This window comes from Silene latifolia, chromosome 4 (assembly GCF_048544455.1).
Source record: "Silene latifolia isolate original U9 population chromosome 4, ASM4854445v1, whole genome shotgun sequence".
Classification (NCBI taxonomy): domain Eukaryota; kingdom Viridiplantae; phylum Streptophyta; class Magnoliopsida; order Caryophyllales; family Caryophyllaceae; genus Silene; species Silene latifolia.
Genome location: NC_133529.1, coordinates 77,029,023 through 77,035,937, shown reverse-complemented (window position 1 = coordinate 77,035,937; position 6,915 = coordinate 77,029,023). Strand labels below are relative to the sequence as shown.

The 6,915-nt window shown below is 35.5% G+C and overlaps 1 long non-coding RNA gene across 1 annotated transcript; it reads right to left on the bottom strand.

The window, feature by feature from the left end:
- Window positions 1–4,005: 4,005 nt before the first annotated feature.
- Window positions 4,006–6,680, bottom strand: LOC141652303 (uncharacterized). Its single transcript, XR_012547121.1, has 4 exons — window positions 6,617–6,680; window positions 6,461–6,521; window positions 5,529–5,615; window positions 4,006–4,068 (listed from the first exon to the last, which is right to left on the bottom strand). It is a non-coding gene; the product is annotated as an uncharacterized LOC141652303 (long non-coding RNA).
- Window positions 6,681–6,915: the final 235 nt, after the last annotated feature.

The following is a 6,915-nucleotide window of genomic DNA, read 5'->3' as shown; positions in this document are numbered from 1 at the left end:
GGAAAAACGAGTTAATTAAGACAAGAAATCGAGTTGTCATTTAAGACGGTATTTTCGAACTTCTACAAAATAGAAGATTTCTTACCTTAAAAGAACGAGGACAGGACGAGGAAGCTAATGGTACAAAAATAATGGAGTTTGGTTGAGAAATAAGGGAGAGATCTTGGTTTTGAAGGGACGAAAAATGGCGGTACGGAGCTGCTTGTGTTTCGTTGTTGTTGCTCTTGTTTCACGCAGGAAAGACAAAAGAAGAAGAGGAAAGAAGGGATAAGAAGGGGGTGCGTGAGAAAATGAGGGAGCAGCTAGCTAGCTAGCCATTTATTATACGTACGTTTCTTTATCGTTAAGAAATTTCGCTAGTTTTTAAAACCGTCTCGAGTTAATAAAATCGGTTTTAGTAAAAGTTTCAGTAATAAAACGGAATCAATAACAAATAAATTTAATGAGTGAAAATAAAATAAACTCAGCCAGCGAACGGAAATAATAAGAAATCGGCTGGAAACGGAATTATTAGCGATTTTACTAAATTAGCGGATTTTAACGAAATTTGTTCATTTAGCAAAATAAATTCAAAATGGTTAACTCGATGACTTTTTTCTAAACCCAATTCGTGTTGTCAAAATAGGGTAGATCGAGAAAGGTTAGTCTCACCAGTAGAAATGTGACGGTCTATAGCTAGACGGAAATTGAGATGGAAGTTATTATTATTACCGTCACTATTATTATCCGACCAAAATACGTATACATTTATTCTCATATAAATTATGTCCCGAAATATAATTTAATAATACGTACTTTAAAAATATTCTTTTCATTAAAATCGTTCTTGAAAGGAATTAATTAAAATAAATAATTTAAAAATATAAAATAAGGTGATTAAACGGCTAAATAAATTTTAAATGTCAAAATGGGAAATTCGCGGGTGTTACAATCACCCCATCTTTTAAAAAGTTTCGTCCTCGAAACTTGAAAGTAGAAATGGAAGGTTATGAAAATAAAACTGGAATTGAGATCGGTAACTAAAACATTTAAAAGGTCACTTATCGTAAGAATCAAAATTCTTTCAAGAGCTTCAACTAAAATTTTTCGACAGAACCAGACTCTCATCAGAGGAACGGAAGTGTTCTCGTTACGTATTCAAGAACATCACATTCCAAATCAAAGATAAGGTCAAAAGGCAAATCATTTGTATAAATCAAAAATCAAAATACCTTCAAAAACATTAGTGAAGAGTTTTCAAAAATATAAGTCTCATTCATGGAACGGAATTGCTCTTGTCGTGCACACAAGAACGCTAACTTTCCAAGTCAAAGACAAATTTAAAACAAAAATCACTCGCCGACAAGCATAGAACAAGCTATTAAACGTCTCTAATAACGTCCGATCAATGTTAAAATCCAAAGAAAAGGTAATCCACTCAAATTTTCTTTTGCATAAGCCAAAATGGAAATAAAGGTTTCACTTTTAAACTCAAAAGGAATTAAATTCCTAAAAATATGATATTAAACTTTGACAAAGGAATCATAAATAGATCAAAGTTAACAGAAATTGGATAAAATTTAAAGAAATCTCGGGTTTAGCAATTAAAATCATGATAAATAAATTTACACTCAAGGAACAGATGGGGAACTAAATCAAATTTTCATTTTCGAACATTTTAAAATAGGTAAGATTTTGTAAAGATAATATAAATTTTTAACAATGAACCAAAAATGATAGCTTGAAACGTTCAGAAATTGTACGAAAAGGAAAGAACTTAGATATCATAAATGCAAAGTACGTTAAGAGAGTTCAAACTTAACTAATCAAAAGAACTATGATGAACTTCCTAGGGATAAGAATTGAAGTCAAATTTACAAGGATGTAAAAGATAAGAGTTTTACCAGCATCAAAATTAAAGGAGGAGCATGATGAAGCGAGGGAGAGAGGTATGAACGGTAACGCTTATGGTCAAAGAAAAAGGGAAATTAGACAACAAGGAAACGCCAGATACTCAAATCTCAAACAACAATGTCATCACTCCACTAAGGAAACAAAGGGTAATAACCAGGTCAGGAAATGATAGGAAATTTAAAAAGGGATATATGAACATGTCAAGATGTGAGACTAAAAGAGTCGAATCATAAAGATAACTAGTTAACAACCAGTAAGAGATATTAGAATTAGGGAGGTATTCAAGACAAGGAAATAACGAGTAAACTTTTATACTTAAGAATCAAATCCAACCAATGTATGAACGAAAGGGAGGAAAACGATTAATGGTACGAAAGAGGATTTTTAAGGCTTAATCCATACGCTTCCTAAAATTTAAGGTTCTCTCTAACAAGGTCACGTCTATTAGGGTATTGTACCTTCATAACAAAACGACCAAATCCCAAACAAGGGTCAAGGTAAAATAAACGCTCGCTTAAGGGGTGATAAATCGGTTAGATACTTCTTCCACCTATCTTATCACATATTTGGATTTCCCTAAAGCAAATCTACAACTCAAGTATAAAAGCATCTCTGTATCTCAAGCACTCGACACAACCTCAATGTTTTAAAAACCAAAGAATGAATTGACAAAGACTTCTCAACAAAGTTCTCAAGAAACAACTAACACCAAATCACATTCCCAATCTATACGGGATTGTTAACATCTAAAAATGGGTTTTCTTCCAAATTCATATTCTAAACTTATCTCATGTTTACTCCTAAGGTGACGACGCTCAACCTACTAAGCTTTCAAATCCCAAACATAAACAACAAAGCCAAGTTCTATGACTTTAATTACATAGGCAACTCATTCCTAACACAAAGAATCCACCAATCGATTATACTTACTTTGTCAAGGAACTAGGTATAAGAATCACTAAGTATGTCTCATCACATTACCTAAGTCTTTTTAACATCACATCCTCTCAAAACCAGGGTTAAGGGTCAGACACAAACAATCTCCTCAAAAGTCGAATTTTCCAACCAAGGTCAACATTCCTCACAAGAAAAAGTACTATCTAATGGCGTTAAGGGAGGATAAGCAAAGAACAAAGGACAAGTTAGGAGTACAAGCGTAGCTTTTAAAGTAAAACAGAAGGGAGTTTAGAAGGAGGATAAGCACCAAGAGATTAAGAATAAGGCGAGATACAAAAAGAACGAGAAACATCTTCAAGGAAGTAGAAGCATTCTTCAAAGGTTGAACAAATCTTCAATCCTCAACAATAGGCACTAAATCTTGATCTTCTTAAAATATAAGTGTCCTTTCAATGGAACGGAGATACTCTTGGCGATCACTCAAGAACATCAATATTCCAATTCAAAGACATAAAAATACATTTTTACACCAACAAATGATAAAACTAATTATCAGACGTCTCCAATAACAAGCTTTAACACTAATTGACGTTAAAACCAGTGAAAAACATTAAAATATTTTCAAAACCTTTAGTTCAAATTTTTTTTTATAATAAGGGTAATAACTCCATTAGCTATAGATAAGCTCACGTTCATTGATCCAAGAACGCAACAATTATTAAATGACAATCAACAAACAGGTTAGTACCTAACAAAGAGCAAACACAAAGAGACTACAACATAAGGTCCTAAGTCTACCCATCTTACCCATCTCTCAAGTTTATTATTTCAAGGTTAAGTTATTTATATTGGGGTGCACAAACGTGCGTCGGGAGCAAATATGCTCTGATACCAACTGTGACACCCTCATTTATTGCGGAAAAATTAAAGGACGTAATTCTAGAATAAAGCTGCATGGATATGTTTGTAATAGGTTCAGTTGTGTAAAACCTGTAATTTTTAAAACCATAACCTGAAACGAAACCTGAACCTGTTATAAAAATATCCAAATGGGAAGGTGTCAAACATGCAAGGTCGAAAATAAATCTCATGAGTGAAACATCGCTAAAGTCGCGAAACAAAGTTATACAACCCAAATATGAGAAAGGGAGACATATGTCCCTAAAATGTATGTGACATAAAAAGTGTTTAAGGGTCACAATAAAATAAAACCAATCTAGGTCCCAAGGTTACTTTGCTCGCTAGCTCGTCCATGTACCCCATATATGCATCACCTACCTGTCATTCGCATTTTATACAAATACGAAAGCCACAGTCAGTGGGGAGTAACTCCGAGTTCTCCCAGCCACGAAATGTCATAATTAATATAACATGTAAACATAAGAATATGAATATGAATAACACATAGCCTTAGCATATAGATGCTAGAAAATCGTGCTTATCATGTGAACAACAATATAACCACACATAGTCCTAGCCTGTGAATACTAGACCGACTCATACTACACTATCATGTGAATCACATAATATCCAGGAATCCAAACTCTATCAACCATAGCCGGCTTGCATCTCACCTTCTATGATTCATAGAATCATCAAACAAGAAAGGACAATATATCTAGAGACAGGCATAAGTTACTAGTACAGTCAATAGTCACTTTGTAACTCGAGTCTATACCACGAGGTAGGGAAGCTAGTATTTTGGCTCAGAGGTTAATATGAATAAAACATGGCCAAAATACCTAGTATCTTGGCTCAGAGGTTACATTTAAAACATGGCCAAGATACGACTCAACCTAATCCTAGACTCATGAGACCTAGAGAAATGCGGATAAAACCACCGCACCCAAGACTCATGATAAAACCACATGAGTACCCTAAGGAGTCCACCAAAGGGTTGGCTAGTACTTAAGCTGACCATCTCCTCACAAAATAGGCAGAAAGGTCATGCCCCAGCTTGGATATAAACCCACCAAGCCAGGAACACAAAGGCTATTAAGCTGCAAACATACACTCGTCAAAGACTATAATGGCCTATCTATGATGAAGGTCGAAATACTCACCTAGGACCTAAATAAAACCAATCTAGGTCCCAGCTTGAATACTTTAGCCCACACCACACAAGACAAGTAGGACACCCAATTAACCATAAGAGAGGCAAAGAGTCCAAACTTGCACACTCATATGATCATACACACCCTAGTATATGAAAGGTTACGCAAGAGCATATTCAGCTGACAATCCAACAATATCTCCAATATCAATAATAATCCAAATTCCAGCTAACCGTTAATCTCATAATTCATGAGAACAAGCTAAAATGGCAACAAGGCAAGAAGACTCAAGCATAAGGTATCCAAAGCATCCAACAACCAACATGTGAAATGATAATTACAAATATCAAGGCATAACATAAAACTTCCAATAACAACCAATCTCACCTCAAAGACAAACCCTCGACCCGAGTCCCGCGATGGGTCATCGGTCAAATCGAGGCTGACTGGTTTAAACCTAGTTTGACCAAACTCGTTCGGTCAATCTGGCCCAGCTCAGAGTCTTGGCCTACTTTGGCCCAAATCACAAATTTTATCGCAATACTATTCTCATGCTATTTCCAATTTCTATCATTCGAAAAACGAAAGTAACACATTATCAATCACCTAAACACTTAACAAACAACAAGCACAACATTAACTAATAATGTGACATTAAATCGTCGAGTAACTCGGAATAGTTACCTTAAGCTAGCAAAGAGACAAGCAATAAACTTGAGAAAGCTTCTAAAACCCAAAATTACTCTTCATCTTCAACCACATATGAGCCACCTAAAATAATTATGTGAAAGGACGATATTAACGAATTATCGTTATATAAAATATGAGACGGAAATTAATTTAATTATATTTTAAATAAACCAAACTAGCGTCAAAACAATTTATAGATACGGCCCAAACTCGCGACTTAGCCAGGCCACTGCCTAGGCCACGGCCAGGCCACTGCCTAAGCCACGGCCAGGCCACAGCTAGGCCACTGCCAGCTGCTGTTAGGCTACAACAGGCCACGGCCAGGCTACAGCAGGCCACGGCCAGGCCGCTTCTAGGCCAACCTTATAATAGTTACTCTCGTCCCAATAATTAATTCAATCTCAACTCTCTACCCCATCTCTCTCATTACTCCGTCTCATAATATAATACTCCATAGTAACCAGATTTCCATCTCAATTTCAATATCGATATTGTCAAATATTTCATTAAAGGAATTGCTCAACATTTAGAGTATAACTCTAAGCTACTCACCCGCATGTCAAGGTCAAAGAGAACGATAATGAAAATACAATACTTAAATTACAATCCGAAAATCTAGTTCATCATACCCTTTCGATTAAAAGTCTGGTCAACCATCGACAAATTCTAACAAGGATTCCAAAAACAAGTATACCATTTTCTAGTAGTAAAATTTACCAAAGTCCCCTTTCTTGTTTTCTTACGTTACACTTGCAAAATCAATCCACATACAAATTGTCTCACAACTAGGCCATCCTTCGCTAATATCCCAAACTCTCGTGCTAACCAAAGCAGCTATTTTTAACCCGTCTCACAACTATTTAACTTAACAATAGGAAATATAATAGCTAGTATTATAAATAATTCGAGTAACCTATCACCGTTACCTTTAACTCTCGAATTCCCGAGTAAAAACGTCCAAAGCACGAGCCTTTCTTCAGTCTTCAACTAAAAAGGAGGAAAAACGAGTTAATTAAGATAAGAAATCGAGTTGTCATTTAAGACGGTATTTTCGAACTTCTACAAAATAGAAGATTTCTTACCTTAAAAGAACGAGGAAAGGACGAGGAAGCTAATGGTACAAAAATAATGGAGTTTGGTTGAGAAATAAGGGAGAGATCTTGGTTTTGAAGGGACGAAAAATGGCGGTACGGAGCTGCTTGTGTTTCGTTGTTGTTGCTCTTGTTTCACGCAGGAAAGACAAAAGAAGAAGAGGAAAGAAGGGATAAGAAGGGGGTGCGTGAGAAAATGAGGGAGCAGCTAGCTAGCTAGCTATTTATTATACGTACGTTTCTTCATCGTTAAGAAATTTCGCTAGTTTTTAAAACCGTCTCGAGTTAAT